The 17101-nt window shown below is 46.4% G+C and overlaps 1 protein-coding gene across 4 annotated transcripts in view; it reads left to right on the top strand.

The window, feature by feature from the left end:
* BSN (bassoon presynaptic cytomatrix protein) overlaps positions 1 to 17101 on the top strand; it is a 206362-nt gene that overhangs the window by 58582 nt on the left and 130679 nt on the right. The window lies entirely within an intron of this gene.

Below are 17101 nucleotides of genomic sequence, written 5' to 3'. Positions count from 1 at the left end.
AGACACTACTGGTGTGTTCAGCACTGTTGTTCAGTACTGCACAAATAAATTTGTGCAGTAACATTCTTTTATTGCTATAAATGCAAATCAGTTTGATGTGCTTTGCCAGAACTGGGGGGTGGGTAGGGATTTTGATACGGACATGCGAAGTGACCTGGTTCCAGACTTGGAGGGAAATTGAATTTATCTTCTGTTGAAAAATTAAAGGAAAAAATTAATGTAAGATTGCAATCCTAAAGACACTTACTGAGAGTAAACCACGTTGAACTCACTGGCATTTACTTTCAAGTAAACATGCTTAGTGTTATACTGTACATTTGCTAAAGATATCTACATACCTTGAATGTACACACCCACCTTTGTACTATGCTAGGAAAGGAACAGTGGGAGAGCTCTGTTCACACCAGTCATTGGAAGATTGTTTACCTTTTTAATAAGGTTGAAGTTGTTGAGGAGGTGATGACATCCCACCAACTCTCCTCTTCCCCTAAAGACAAATGATTTAAGTTAGCTACACCTCAGTCGCCCAATTTGAGATTCTGGATGCCAGGTTGCACAGGAATTGGACCATAGATAATATTTTGAACTGCAGGAGTCAGGGAATCAGACCCAAACCAGGACAACAATTACAAAATCAATTAGAAAGCAACTCCACCAGGATGAACGTTTCGTAACTATGTTCATAATTGTGAGTCAAGTCACTACACCTCTCATGATATTTGAGAATTTAATAAACCAAACCACAAATTGGAGAAAAGGCATAATGTCAAATATCTAGAGAAATTTATTAGCTCAAACATTAGGAGCGCATGAAAGACATAAAAGAATTGGGGAACATTAACTCTGGAAATTGGCAAGGTTAAGTGGAAAAGGATTTGAAGCAAAGCACTGTTGAAACAATTTCTGCTAGAGTCAGAGAGAACTCTTTAAAGATGGCATTTCGCTGGTACCTTATTCCTCACATTCAAAATAGAATGACTAACATGGTTTCTCCATCATGTTGGAGGCAAAGTGAGAACTGAGGAACATTTTTCCTTATGTGGTGATAATGTGAGAGAATTGCAACATCATGAGGAGGAGTTTTCCATGAAATCAGTACAATTGGTAATCAGTCATTGCTTCCAGACCCACACTTGGCATTATTACATATATTTGAGGGGCCGTGCACAAAAAACTAGTAACATTCTTACTGATAGCAGCTGGACTTGTAATTGCTAAAAAATTGAAGGTCTTGCGATAATTCTTTGCTGGATAATTGGTACCAGGAAGTATGGAAAATGGCATTGATGGAAAAACTTGTGCGTCAGACAACTTTCAAGCTGTTTAGTATTGCTTCATTACTCATAGATTCAGTCTCCAATCATCCCTGGAAAACTTTGGATAAGCAATCTTAAGACCTGTGAATCCATAAGTATAATATCAAACACGGACTCATTCTGGACCTGATTATTAAATTGGTATATTGGTAACATGACTTCCACTTAACTAATATTATTCTTAAGAATATTAAGGATATTACAGAATATTCTTAAAAGATGTGACAATTGATCATTGTAAATTCTATATACCAGGCATAGGCAACCTCGGCCCGCCAAATGTTTTGGGACTACAATTCCCATCATGCCTGACCATTAGTCCTTTTAGCTAGGGATCATGGGAGTTTTAGTCCCAAAACATCTGGCAGGCCGAGGTTGCCTTTGCCTGCCATATACCTTACATGCTCCATGCAGTTTTCTCAAACTACGCAGAATCCCAGCAGTCTGAACACACCCCAAAGACATTTTTCATCTTTATGGCAGTTCACAATATTGTAATTACTCTTTCTTGTTTAATTGTTTGCGCCTATATGATAGGCGCTGGCATCTATTAAACTGCCTTACTGAGCAGTGCCAAGAGACGTGAACTTTGGGGTGATGTGCAAATTTCAAATGGGGAGACAGCTTGTATGTGGGGGTGTGGGGCAATGCAAAAGTTCACTTCAGACATGGCAGATTACACTTTCTCTTCCCCTCCCCACCTACTGTGACATCTAAAATAGCCCTCAGTTGTGATGTTGAATGACTGACATTCAAGTCTGTATAATTATGTGGTATATAGCTTATAACACCATTGATTTGTTTTTACACTGTTCGTCATTAATATAATAATATGCAATTCCAGAAGCCTAATGTTTGCATGATCACTCCCCATATTTTCAAATAGAGAGTCTTAGCATGCAGGTGACAAAATGAAATAAGTGACAGGGCTGGAGAAGGTTCCTATAGATGGGAAGGAGTCCTAAAGCTTACACGATCTCAAAAAAACTGCCACCTCTCTTCTGAAAATCAGAGGGGACTGAGAGCCATGTATGAATGGTGCCCTCCTGATGCCAGAGAGCAGGTGCAAGCTTCAGCTACCAAAATTGGGAGCTGGACCCAATATGCAAACTATGATTTATTTTATTGTATTGTATTGCATACTTATACCTTCTGTCCCTGTTTCTTCATAGCATCCTTGCTGCTGAAACATTAAGTAGAGGCCTCTGAATACTAACTGCTGGGAAGTGAGTGTAGAAGAGTGCTATTGCCTTTATGTCTTGCTTGCCGGCTTCTGATGAACATCTGGTTGGCTATTGTGGGAAACAGTGTGGATTCCTGGATGAATCTATGGTTTAACCCAGCAAGGTTTCTGCTATGTTCTTAAGTACTTTGGTTTTTATTGTTCTCTGAATAAATTCCTATTGATTCTAGAGTTCCCATTCTCCGTAGTGGTGACTGGCTACTTGAGTGTGAATTTCCACAAAGTCATGAAGCTTGCCAGGACACCTTAGGTTAGTTATTATCTGATCCACTAGTCAGTTAGGTGAGCCACCTAACCTACCTCACAGGGTTGTTGTGAAGATAAAATTTGGAGGGGGACCAAGTACGACATTTGAGCTCTTTGAAAGATAGGTAAGCTATAAATGTAATACATAATAATTATACATCTACACATTACTCAGAATTGTGCAAAGTTCTTGCTGTGGTATTATATTCTCATTACAAGCTCACATTTCCAGTGTGTTCAGCCCTTTATTAGCAAAGTCCTTCTCTGCAGGATTGCTAATATTACTTCTGTGCTTTGTTTGAGAAAGAGCATGGGATCCAGAACGTCATGCTCATCCTGTTGAAAGCTCTGTGTTCTTTAGTTAACAATCTTTCTGTAACCCTTTAATCTTTAGAAGCAGTAGTGGATGGCATTGTAGTTCTCATTATCTGGACCTTTATCATTAGCGGAGATTATACAGATCTAATGGTAGACTATCACTAAGAATTGCTCCTTCCTGATCCACTTAGCATATATTGTTTAATCAGCCTGTCTGCCAGTTCAGGTTGATTCCATTCAAACAGATTTTTGCGTTTGCGCCCCTGTGCAGGTGTCACCTAGGCTTACAAAGGTCCTGATTTCCCATCAAAAACCAATGATTCATACCAGAGTTCAAAAGAATTAGTCATATCAAAAATGTAGAGAATGGACCTGCTTTATATCACCTACTGGAAAAATGCACTGTAACAGTCAGGTTTGAAGTTATAATGAAAGGAAAAGTGGGATGGGTGGCAGGGAGACTGAAGCACAGTCTGTCCTACTTCCAGTTTTTGCATTTGGCTATTATGAATAATGCTTGTAAATTATATAAAGCACTCTGATAGCTCAGCAGTTGAGAGAGAAGCATGTTACATCCCCAGGCATCAAAAGAACAGACAGAAGAAAGGGGCGGGGAGAGAGGCATTAAAGTTTGAGTTCTTTTAATTTTTGCACATGTGCTTTTGAAAAATCAGTGTGTAACTCAAAGCTGCTGTCATAAGCAAGCAGCTGTACAGGGATTTATCCGACCCCTTCCTAATGCTTTCAATTCTTGAGCATGTCTACGCTAGGTGCATGAGGTGGGTGTATTTGTGTCTGTGTGACAGACAGATATTAACCATTTTACAATTGTTTCTGAAGATGGAAGCAGCTATATGGGGAATCCCTTTTAAGAATGTTTGCCTTTTCCCCTTTGTCAAAGCACCTTCTGCTGCCGTGGAGAGGGGCACATTGGTCCCAGGAATGTAATTATTTAGTAATTCTTGGCCAAAGAGGATTAGCAGGTTAAGACAATTCCAGCAGGTAGTCCCACTTTCTGGGACATGTATGTGTTAGTTCTTTTGAGAACAAGGAAACTCAAGAAGGAAGAGAGAGGACTAAATATTTGCGGGCCCAGACACAGGAAGCAAGCAGCCCAGTGCTGGGCCATCTCAAGTAGAAATAAGACTCAGGACATCAGTCTTAGGTTGAAATAGGCTACAGCTTTTATTGTTCACATATGTAAATAGGCTTTGGCAATGGCATTGGGTAAGCATCAGGTATCAAGCAGCCCACCTGTGGGTTGATAAGAGGTTGGGACAACCCTGTATAGAGGGTCGCCTTATGACATACATCCAATCAAGATGAGCCCAACAGGGCCACCACTTGGAAGGGTGCTATGGCCCATTGGGTGTGGACTTCCGGACAGACACCCCTTCCCAGACCCTTTTAACGATGTACTTAATAAACTACAGATACAACCCAGTGTCTTATCCGCCATACAATTTCTTCCCATTCCCTTATAAAAGTGGGAATGTGGGGGGCGGGCGGTTTCTACCCTTTCCCTGAAGAGGAGAACTCATGAGGTCAAGCACTGGGATGGAGGAATGGGTAACCAGACCTTGACCCAGATATCCAGAGTTTCCATCCAGGGCCCTGTCTAAAATGTTTGGAGATGTTTACAGAAACGTACTCGCTATAGTGGGTGTGCAGATCATGCAAGATCTACAGGAACCAACCTGAAATGCTGTTAGAACTGAGCAAGCAGCATTCTGAGCAGTGAATTGTTAGTCTGGGCACTCCTCAAATATAGAACCAAATGAAAGATAGTAGATATATGCTGTGTGTGTGTGACAGTTGTTTCAAGTGGTGTTAATTGTCATTAAGAATCTAGCAGGAGTATTATAAAACCAAGAACTTAACTTAAACAAGCTTTCTTTAAGCTTTTAACTCTCTCTGACCGTCCTGCTCTCTCACTATACGTTTTATGCTGAGTCACTTCTGATCCCTTAACTTGTTCCTTCCCTCTATGACTGCTGTCTGAACACACTTACTTAGTTCCACATACTGTATATTGATACAATGGTGGAGGAGGAAACTTTAGAACTGCAGACCCTCCAGGTATTCCTATTTTCCAGGGACACCCCTGATATAGAGAAGCCATCCCGGTTTCTGATTTGATCCCAGAAAGACCCACTTTTCCTTAGGATGTCCCTATTTTTATTGGAAAAATGTTGGAGGTATGGCGTTAGCTGACCCCCAAGTCGTCTGAAGGCAATACGGTATAGGGAAGGTGTGTTGTTGTTTTTTTAAAAGTTTAATGCTTTATTATGTTTCTATATATGTTGGAAGCTGCCCAGAGTGGCTGGGGGAACCCAGTAAGATGTGTGGGTTATAAATAGTAAAATTGACATTATGGAATGTGAAGTCCCTATTTTCATCAGAGAAATGTTGGAGGGCATGGAACTGGTATGCTGAGATACAGAAAGAAGTCTGTTTTTCTTTGTGACATGCTGCCCCAAGAACTACTTCCCAGAAATCCTTTGTTCCTTTTAGCATTTCTTACATCAGGTTGAGCCAGCAGGGTGTGGCAGCATGAAGGATGGAGAAGTATCATGATAATGAGGGTTTTGAAATCTCAGTAATGTTGTGAGACTGAGTTAAGTAAGCCACTGGTCTCAAAAATGCTTAGAAAAACTGTCATTAGACCCCAAGGATGTGGAATAACAACTAAAGAACATTGTATTCTCTCTCTCTCTCTCTCTCTCTCTCTCTCTCTCTCTCTCTCTCTCTCTCTCTCTCTCTCTCTGTGTGTGTGTGTATATATATATATATATATATATATATATATATATATATGAGAAACCAACATAAGAGACCAATTGTCTGATTTTTCAAAACAGGGCTTTTCGGGGGGGCAGAAGGTGGGGGCTATTTTAATAAGCTTGTTCTGAGTCTAAAGAAATGGTGCTTGGGCATTCAAAAGGAGTAAAAAAGACAAAAAACAACAACCAAAACACCACCCCATCTTCCCTTTCATCACTGTGCTTTACAGCTTTAAGCAGGCTTCCTCCCAACCTGGTTCTAACATGCAGGTGAATGGCGTTTTATGTGCTAATACCCACATATATACATTATTTTATTTGTATGCTGCCTTTCCACAGTTCAAACCATGCTCAAGGGAGGTTACAACATGAAAATATATGTAACTGCAACATAATAAAAATAGTCATAAATAACAAATAACACAAAAATACACAACCAAACTGAACAATTTTCATCTAAATCACAACAAGCTCTAAAATAAAGATACAAAAAAACGAAAGCAGGCCAGGTGGGAAAAGGCCTGCAAGGCAGGGAGCAGGTTTTCCAGGACTCACAGCCAAGATGATGTGAATGTGAGTAAATACATGTGGGGCCTGTAGACAAACCTCCTTGGTCACTCTCTCCTGTCATATTCATATTACTGTGAATTTTCAACTTTGTCGCCTTGATAATTAAGATCATGAGATAGTTTAAAAAATTGCTTTTCTGGAGGCAAAATGAGAGGCAAAACAACATCCCTTGACCGTTTTGTTCATTTTCATCTTCATCCTGCGCTTAGCCATATAACCATGCAAACAGATCCAGGACCAGAGCAAGTTCAAGGGTTGTTAACGCTAGGATAAATGATTATGGAAATAAACCGTTAAGAGTCAAATGGCTGCAAAATCTTTTACTAACCCCATTCCTGTGCCCCATCCCACTTAAAAGCCTATATAGTAAAAGAAGACTGAAGTATTTGCAAGATTACATATGAGCCACAGAGGCTGGATTAGAAGGAACAAACTATACTTAGCAACATGCTGCTACTAAACTATATACAAAATGGAACTAGTCAGATCTTCCCCTCCCTGCTGGTGTCATCCAGAATTGATTCCCTCCATAGAATCGTTTCTAAATCACTTTAGTTCCTGCTCTCATTACAAAGATAGTCAGTGGAGATAACCTAGTATGGATGGGGATATTGCATTATAGCCCTTCAGGTTCTAAACTTTGCACAAAGAAGGAATTTCAAGAGAAAGGTGACCAGTAAGGTCTTTGCCATGAGGAACTGCCCTAAATTCCAGATCTCACAACTGCTCTCCAGTGTTAGCTTCCTATAGCTTTTGTTTTATAATCTGATGTTTAAAATCTTACGATTTAGATTGATCCTTCTTAAATCCAGGGTGAATGTGATAAGGTATAGACTGAATATCATAAGGGCTCAACTAACTTCATTTTGAAATCAAACTTATAGGAACAGGAGAAACAAGAAAGCTGGCTTACTGTTCTCTGTCAGCTGCAAACACCACTCACAATCTCCAAACTTTGAAACAGGAAGTTTGTAACAACTGTTCAATGCCCATTGTTACTCTGTTTCCCAGGGCTTATGGTACTATCACTTTTGAGAGTTCTGGTGGGGCACAATACAAATTTCTGCTAGGAATGAGTTGTAGCAGTAGGGTCAAAGAGGCTTGTCATCTACATCTGTTGCACAAGATCATGCATTGTTCAGGGACGTAAATCTGACTATTTTTTAGTAGCTTCTGTTTGCTTCATACTGGCTGAGGATAGACTATGTTGCTGCGGAGAGCAGGACAAGATCCAGTGCTTCATACCTATCCCTCCTCCACTTTCTGACAAAGGCTGTTACAGGAGAGAAATGTGAATACTTTGCTTTTATTGTCCTTACAATATCCCAATAACCTCTGAATCTTTGTCCGTGTTATCAGAACCTTACCAGTGTTTCCCTAGTGTGCAGTAATTTACTCACACTGTGCTGGCTTTACTGTATTTTATTGTTTTGAACCCAGCATTTGAATTTATCAGGTTCATTTAGAATTTCAGTTTCTGTTCTTAGTTCAAATGTTGCAGTTCCCCACAGTTTTGTAGAAACTAAAGTTCAATCCTGTTTATCGATTTTGAGTGGAATCAGACAAACAGAATGGCTGCTAACAAGCTGATTTCTGATAGTACAGTGGTGCCTCGCAAGACGAAATTAATTCGTTCCGCAAGTTTTTTCTTCTTGCGAGTTTTTCGTCTTGCGAAGCACGGTTTCCCATAGGAATGCATTGAAAATAAATTAATGCGTTCCTATGGAGACCGCCTTCAGACCAGGTCCAGGGACAGTCTGTCCCCAGACCTCTTCTGAAGGCTGGCGGGGGAAGAAGGACTTTTCTCCCCACCGCCAGCCTTCAGAACAGCCTTCTGAAGGCTGGCGGTGGAAAGAAAAGCCCTTGTCCCGCCGCCAGCCTTCAGAAGAGTTCCCGGAGGGCTGCCTAGGCTGCGGATAGCAGCCTGCTGCCCGGTGCGAGGCAGACATCTGCAGCTTGGGGTGCCCTGCAGGACTTCCCCGCAGGGCTCTCCAAGCTGCGGATAGCAGCCTGCTGCCCCGCACGAGGGGCGCTCTTTAGCAGAGCGCCCCTCGCGCGGGGCAGACATCTGCAGCTTGGGGAGCCCTGCAGGACTTCCCCGCAGGGCTCTCCAAGCTGCGGATAGCAGCCTGCTGCCCCGCACGAGGGGCGCTCTTTAGCAGAGCGCCCCTCGTGCGGGGCAGACATTCACAGCTTGGGGAGCCCTGCAGGACTTCCCCGCAGGGCTCTCCAAGCTGCGGATAGCAGCCTGCTGCCCCGCACGAGGGGCGCTCTTTAGCAGAGCGCCCCTCGTGCGGGGCAGACATTCACAGCTTGGGGAGCCCTGCAGGACTTCCCCGCAGGGCTCTGCAAGCTGCGGATAGCAGCCTGCTGCCCCTCGCGCGGGGCAGACATTCACAGCTTGGGGAGCCCTGCAGGACTTCCCCGCAGGGCTCTGCAAGCTGCGGATAGGCGCAGCAGGCTGCTATCTGCAGCTTGGAGAGCCCTGCGGGGAAGTCCTGCAGGGCTCCCCAAGCTGCGAATGTCTGCCCCGCGCGAAGGGCGCTCTGCTTAACAGCGCCCCTTGTGCGGGGCAGCAGGCTGCTATCCGCAGCTTGGAGAGCCCTGCGGGGAACTCCTGCAGGGCTCCCCAAGCTGTGAATGTCTGCCCCGCGCGAGGGGCGCTCTGCTAAAGAGCGCCCCTCGTGCGGGGCAGCAGGCTGCTATCCGCAGCTTGCAGAGCCCTGCGGGGAAGTCCTGCAGGGCTCCCCAAGCTGTGAATGTCTGCCCCGCGCGAGGGGCGCTCTGTGCGGGGCAGCAGGCTGCTATCCGCAGCTTGGAGAGCCCTGCGAGGAAGTCCTGCAGGGCTCCCCAAGCTGTGAATGTCTGCCCCGCGCGAGGGGCGCTCTGCTTAAGAGCGCCCCTCGTGCGGGGCAGCAGGCTGCTATCCGCCGCTTGCAGAGCCCTGCGGGGAACTCCTGCAGGGCTCCCCAAGCTGTGAATGTCTGCCCCGCGCGAGGGGTGCTCTGCTAAAGAGCGCCCCTCGTGCGGGGCAGCAGGCTGCTATCCGCAGCTTGGAGAGCCCTGCGGGGAAGTCCTGCAGGGCTCCCCAAGCTGCAGGTGTCTGCCCCACGCGAGGGGCAGCAGGCTGCTATCCGCCGCTTGGAGAGCCCTGCAGGGAACTCCTGCAGGGCTCCCCAAGCTGCGAATGTCTGCCCCACGCGAGGGGCAGCAGGCTGCTATCCGCAGCTTGCAGAGCCCTGCGGGGAAGTCCTGCAGGGCTCCCCAAGCTGTGAATGTCTGCCCCGCACGAGGGGCGCTCTGCTAAAGAGCGCCCCTCGTGCGGGGCAGCAGGCTGCTATCCGCAGCTTGGAGAGCCCTGCGGGGAAGTCCTGCAGGGCTCCCCAAGCTGTGAATGTCTGCCCCGCGCGAGGGGCGCTCTGCTAAAGAGCGCCCCTCGTGCGGGGCAGCAGGCTGCTATCCGCAGCTTGGAGAGCCTTGCGGGGAAGTCCTGCAGGGCTCCCCAAGCTGTGAATGTCTGCCCCGCGCGAGGGGCGCTCTGCTAAAGAGCGCCCCTCGTGCGGGGCAGCAGGCTGCTATCCGCAGCTTGGAGAGCCCTGCGGGGAAGTCCTGCAGGGCTCCCCAAGCTGTGAATGTCTGCCCCGCGCGAGGGGCGCTCTGCTAAAGAGCGCCCCTCGTGCGGGGCAGCAGGCTGCTATCCGCAGCTTGGAGAGCCCTGCAGGGAAGTCCTGCAGGGCTCCCCAAGCTGCAGGTGTCTGCCCCGCGCGAAGGGCGCTCTGCTAAAGAGCGCCCCTCGTGCGGGGCAGCAGGCTGCTATCCGCAGCTTGGAGAGCCCTGCGGGGAAGTCCTGCAGGGCTCCCCAAGCTGCGAATGTCTGCCCCGCGCGAGGGGCGCTCTGCTTAAGAGCGCCCCTTGCGCGGGGCAGCATGCTGCTATCCGCAGCCTAGGCAGCCCTCCGGGAACTCTTCTGAAGGCTGGTGGGGGAGAAGGGCTTTTCTTCCCACCGCCAGCCTTCAGAACAGCCTTCTGAATGTTGGCGGTGGGGAGGAAAACCTTCCTCCCACCGCAAATCTTCAAAACAGGTCCGGGAACAGAGGAGAAGCGCTGCGCGCCTTCCCCTCTGTTCCCGGACCTGTCCTGAAGGCTTGCGGTGGGAGGAGGGCTTTCCTCCCTACCGCCAACATTCAGAATGCTGTTCTGAATGTTGGCGGTGGGGTGGAAAAACCCTCCTCCCACCGCAAGCCCCGGGAACAGAGGAGAAGCGCTGCGCGCCTTCTCCTCTGTTCCCGGACCTCCCACCACAAGCCTTCAGGACAGGTCTGGGAGATTTCCCCATGGGCTTTCGTCTTGCGAAGCAAGCCCATAGGGAAATTCGTCTTGCGAAGCCTCTAAAAATCGGAAAACCCTTTCGTCTTGCGGGTTTTTCGTTTAGCGAGGCATTCGTCTTGCGGGGTACCACTGTACTATGTTGCTGGGAATTGCAACTGCAGGTAGCTTTGTGCCTTACTGCATTTTGAATTCTGAAATAAGCTCAGTCAAAATCCTTGCATCTTTTCAGAGCTTTCTTTATGAAATATGTATTTTTTCATTACCAAACATGTCCCTGTTGTGCAGAATTTTGAAGAATCTCTTCTTCCTGCGATTATGCAGACTGGCAATTTTACCCAGTTACTATTTCAAGGGTCAAATGCAGAATGCTGCTAAGTCTATAAATGAATGGGTAACATAGATTGTAGCTCTGAGGGGATTATGGTGTTAAGGGATACTTATATTTGAAGCCAGACTAGAAATAGTATTTGATTTTTCCAGCATATCCTACAGTAAATATTAAATCAACAAAGATTCTTTGAAAGGCATCCTGAATCTGTGAGACTGATTTACATGAGCTTTCTAACTAGGTTAATTGGTATTTAGTGGTGTGAATTTAATATAGGTTAGTTAGTCATTATTTAAGACGCTGTATTGACTCAGTTCTTAGAAACCATTCTTAACATAGCGTGTGTCTGCTAGTAAGTTAGTATGTGTTACCAGCTCATATCAATAGAGAGTAGGTGAAATTTAAAATTTCACATATTTGAGGCTAGGCTTCTGCACCTTAAAAGCAAGGATTAATAGTGTTACTCCTGTGGCATCTACTTTATTTGTAGTGCCATGACTGAGTTCACAATCTTTTCCACACACAAAAACACTCCTGATCTCCACCCCCCAATCTTTCTTTGTTTCAGCATCCTAATTTAAGACCCCACCCCAAGGCGCTTTGCTTTTTACTATCTTTAAATGATTAGAAGTCAGAAAATGCTGAGCGATCTACTACAAATCACCCATTTACATTCTTTACAGTCTAGCCTTAACAACTGTGTGATAAACCAAGTGAACTTTTCCCAATAGCTATGCACAGAACCAGTTAGATTTTGTTCTGTCATGCAGTTGTTAAAGGCAGTACCAGAAATTAAACTTGAGCAGTCCAACAAGACAGTGACATAGAAAGAGATGCTATGACGTAATTGATGTAAACTCAGGCACAGGTCCATTTGGGATTGACACAGCTCCCCACCCCACCACCCACTGCTTGGGCTTTGCTAAAGAAGGGATAGCCGGATTCTTCTAGAAGATTTCATTTCTACGTTGTTCCTCCCATATCCTATAAGACAGGGGGCACGTATAGAATAATAATTAGGAACCCAAAGTGACAAGTATGTGCAATCATATCCCAGCTGTCTTTTAGAAACTTGGCAGAGGTAAAATATATATATCAATTAATAATTTTTTAAAACCCAGGGGGTTACTTTCAGCTGTCTCTTGTATGCGCTACAAAAGAGCAGAGAATCTGGGAAATAAGTGTAATTAATTTATAAAGGCTTTTGTTGGTTTTTGGAGCCTTTGGCTGATGGAGAAAAGTTAATGTTCCATTTGATATGTCTTTCACTGAAATATCAGTTTAGTCCCAGAAATATACGTGCCATAATGTTTTCAGTGTTCAGAAATAACCATTTTGCTTTTCACTTCCTTACCTTATTTGTTCCCGAAGTGATAACACTTTATTTTTTAAATAACACATTCCTGCTTTATTTTTAATTTACTTAGGTCGCAAGCTGAAAGTACAGAGAAATTAGCAGCACTTGAAAAGAGCTGGATTTCTGAATTCAGTTGTCTGTGTTATATGCAGCTGGAGGCTTGGCTTCTATTTCAAAAGCTGTTTGTACTCCAGGCACAAACAGGTGGCAGGGGGTTATAAATAATTGGTAGCATAAGCCCAAGTCAATATCACAAAGTCTTTAATGACACATGTTCCTTGAATCTGGCCTTTGTCTGCATGATCCTTCAAATCCTGTTATGAATCTTCTGTAATTAACAGCTTTCAGTAACATGAGAATATTTTGGGCTTTCATGTCTGAGGTGAGGAAGATTGATGCTCACCATACATTTTACCTGATTTATTTAATTTATTTGCTTACTTACAGGGTTGATGAACTGCCATATAACAGACTCATTATGGAGGCTCACAATAACAATATTTAGAAATGTAAGAAACCACAAGAAGTCACACTTCAATGAAACATGGATATAGACATGGATTTAAAAATAGATGTTTCAAGACCAAATGCCTCAGACTGTTCTTTGTCCCTGCTTTTCTAAGGGCCAAACTAGTTCAGACAAGATATCATACATGCATTGAGCAACGGTGTGAATGGCTTTTCTAAAGTAACCAGCAACTGCAGAGATGGCATAATCTGGAACAAGACCCTGTTGTGGGTGGGTTTAGAGGACTTGGACCCCGTGGTGTTCCTGACCCTTTGCCTGCTATTTTCATTGGGAAAGAGCTTCCATGAGTGTAAATCAGAGCTTTCTTTTCAGTGCAAATAGCAGGTATAGTTCCACACTGGAGAACAAAGGCTTAAAGTCCGTTGCCAGGGTCCTGATAAGATTGCCCCCATAGGCGCCGACTCCATGGGGCCTGAGGGGGCTCGAGCCCCCTCAAAAAAAATTTTTGGGGGGCTCAGCCCCCCCAATAATCTCGGGCGCCCTTCCAGCAGAGCGCCGCCGCCGTCCCCCGCCTCCTCCCCACCTGCTCCCTCGCCAGCCAGCCAGCCAGCCGCGCGCCCTAGTCGGAGAGCCCCGGCCGTCCCCCGCAAGATTAGGGAATCCCCGGGGGCGGGGGCTCCTGCCTCGCTGCTTCGCAGCACCACCGCCACTGCCAAGGCACTGCCGGGGGGGATTTCCTTCCTCCTGGCGGTTTCAGCCCCCGCGAGAACAGGGGAATCCCGACCGGCCACACCTCCCAGCCAGCCCTCTCTTCTCCGGCTAGCCCCACGTTTCCCGCATATCAGCTGTTCCGGAGCTGATTAATAGGTGCAGCACGCTCTCCCCTATTCGCTCACGAGGAGGCGGTGCCACTTTATTTGCATATTCATGAGCTTATTTATTATTCATGAGCTTTCCCGGGCCCCCCCAATATTTTTTATAAGTCCGCGTCCCTGATTGCCCCCCCACCACATTCCTGCAATTTACTTAAAAAATAAATATGCAGTTGCTAGTGACATCCAGTTAATATGTCATTCAATAGAACAACATGACATGAGTGCAAGTAATTACATTAAAATTACCAATTTGCATTTTTGGAGCTATCCCCATTCTGGAATCCCTCACTGTAAGTGAGAAACAAAAGTTCAGCTATGCATTGTAACTGACCACCTAAATAGGCCTTCTGGATTTGAAACTGTCAATCCCAGTGGAGCACTGCCTGAAAAAGTGAGGGGAGATGCTAAAACCTTACTCTATATTTTCCTTGAACTTTTTGACGAAACCAATTTAATTCCCCTCTTCCCTTGGCAGGTGGCAAAGTCTTTGAGTTCCCTTGGGAGCCATCTCCAGGACTGATTGTATGTCAATTCTATTTGTAGCATGATGTTTCCTTACAAGCACATCTTAGCACATCTTCCTGCTCTCCCCTATACTTTACATCTCTGAACTACTGCGTAGTTTTGTTTTCAGGGAGACACTATACCAAAACAGTTTCAGAAGCAGCACCTAAAGCAATGGTGCCCACAGGATCATTGTCAAAATATTTATTTGCTTGCTTAGAAAAAATATTTCTAAACTGCCCACTCATATAAAATATTAATGTGGCTATGACAATATATGCAGATACAAGGAAACACGAGATACCTTTCGAATAGTACAAAGTAATAAATGACTCACACATCTTGAGAAAATTTAAACAACTTAATTTTGGATTGAGGACTTCAGCAGGACTCCACTCTAATTAAATATATTATGGTCTAATGTAAATAGTTAGATCTTTTTAGATGTAATTAAGAACCCATTATTGTACACAAAAGTACACGTTTTTGAAAATGTGCTTACAAATACAGTGGTGCCTCGCAAGACGAAATTAATTCGTTCCGCAAGTTCTTTCTTCTTGCGAGTTTTTCGTCTTGCGAAGCACGGTTTCCCATAGGAATGCATTGAAAATCAATTAATGCGTTCCTAGGGAAACCGCTTGCCAGGCTGGCGGTGCGGAGAAGGGCTTTTCTCCGCACCGCAAGCCTTCAGGACAGGTACGGGAACAGAGGGGAAGGCGCGCAGCGCTTTCCCTCTGTTCCCGGGGCTTGCGTGGGAGGAGGGTTTTTTCTCCCCACCGCCAACATTCAGAACAGCATTCTGAATGTTGGCGGTGGGAAGGAAAACCCTCCTCCCACCCCAAGTCTTCAGGACAGCCATCCGATGCCGGGCTGCGGGAGGAGGCGTTCCCCCCCCCCGCCGGACATCGGAGCTTCGTTCCGATGTCCGTTGGAGGGAGGAGACATTCCCCCCCCCCGCCGGACATCGGAGCTTCGTTCCGATGTCCGTTGGAGGGAGGAGACGTTCCCCCCCGCCGGACATCGGAGCTTCGTTCCGATGTCCGTTGGAGGGAGGAGACGTTCCCCCCCCCGCCGGACATCGGAGCTTCGTTCCGATGTCCGTTGGAGGGAGGAGACGTTCCCCCCCGCCGCCGGACATCGGAGCTTCGTTCCGATGTCCGGCGGCGGGAGGAGACGTTCCCCCCCCCGCCGGACATCGGAGCTTCGTTCCGATGTCCGGCGGTGGGAGGAGACGTTCCCCCCCCGCCGGACATCGGAGCTTCGTTCCGATGTCCGTTGGAGGGAGGAGACGTTCCCCCCCCCGCCGGACATCGGAGCTTCGTTCCGATGTCCGTTGGAGGGAGGAGACGTTCCCCCCCGCCGCCGGACATCGGAGCTTCGTTCCGATGTCCGGCGGCGGGAGGAGACGTTCCCCCCCCCCGCCGGACATCGGAGCTTCGTTCCGATGTCCGGCGGCGGGAGGAGACGTTCCCCCCCCGCCGGACATCGGAGCTTCGTTCCGATGTCCGGCGGCGGGAGGAGACGTCCCCCCCCCCGCCGGACATCGGAGCTTTGTTCCGATGTCCGGCGGCGGGAGGAGACGTTCCCCCCCCGCCGGACATCGGAGCTTCGTTCCGATGTCCGGCGGCGGGAGGAGGTCCGAGGACAGTGGGGAAGACGCGCTGCGCTTCCCCGCTGTCCCGGAGATTTCCCTATGGGCTGTCGTCTTGCGAAGCAAGCCCATAGGGAAATTCGTTTTGCGAAGCGCCTCCAAAACGGAAAACCCTTTCGTCTAGCGGGTTTTCCGTCTTGCGAGGTGTTCGTCTTGCGGGGTACCACTGTACACCTCCTGCTGAAAGCTTCCCTTCTAATCAGTCAGTCCACGATTCTCTCTCTCTTGCATCTGTCAGTGTTTGCATTTGCAGTCCCCTCTGCCTGCTACTCTCATGAAGTCAAGTTACTACCCTTTATCCTTACTCCCAGATCACTATCACTCTTGCACGTGCACACAAATCCCCTGCTCTATCAAATTAGGTAAATAGCTGGCATTTCATCTGAAAGCAGCTCAACATGCAGTGCAGGTATAAAGCAGCCATAGAAGTCCCACTGAGCAAGCTGAAAGCAAAGCCAGCCTAGGCTACATATCCTTCCCTCACCCCATGGTTTGCTACTAAATGCCGGTGTTCATTCATAGGTTTTGATAAATACGCAACTACATATAGCCAGTGGTGAGGGAATATTGCCAATGGCACTTTCTTCATTTATTCCATACATCAGGAGGTTGGTTATTCAAGGGAGCTGTAACTCTTCCTGTATCACACCAATACTACTGCTGGGCTGGCAGTAAAATGCATCCATCTTTGGTATGAATTATTGTGGAACTTAATCCAGTTATATTTCCCCCCTCTGCTAAGCTAAAGGTCTTTGCTTGTGAAGGAAGGCAATGTTGGCAGGAGTTGAACATTATTTCAAGTTGGACTCAAACGGGTCTGGACTCAACTCAAAACGGGATGAGGCTCTTTGAATGGGGGTGGGGTGGGGTGGAGAGCTTGCATCCATAACCTCCCAGTATTGAGTATACAGTAGTACCTCTGGTTACGTACTTAATTCGTTCCAGAGGTCCGTTCTTAACCTGAAACTGTTCTTAACCTGAAGCACCACTTTATGAAGAATGCCAAACTGTAGGTGACTCAGAGATTGTTAGTAAGTTTGTGCTCATGAAGAAGTCTTACAAAGAGAATGAAAAAATACAATATTATATAGTACCATTAAAATTAGACATGT

This window comes from Podarcis bocagei (assembly GCF_964188305.1).
Source record: "Podarcis bocagei genome assembly, chromosome: 2".
Lineage (NCBI taxonomy): Eukaryota > Metazoa > Chordata > Lepidosauria > Squamata > Lacertidae > Podarcis > Podarcis bocagei.
The sequence above is the reverse complement of the archived record's forward strand: the minus strand, read 5'-3'. Positions and strand labels throughout refer to the sequence as shown.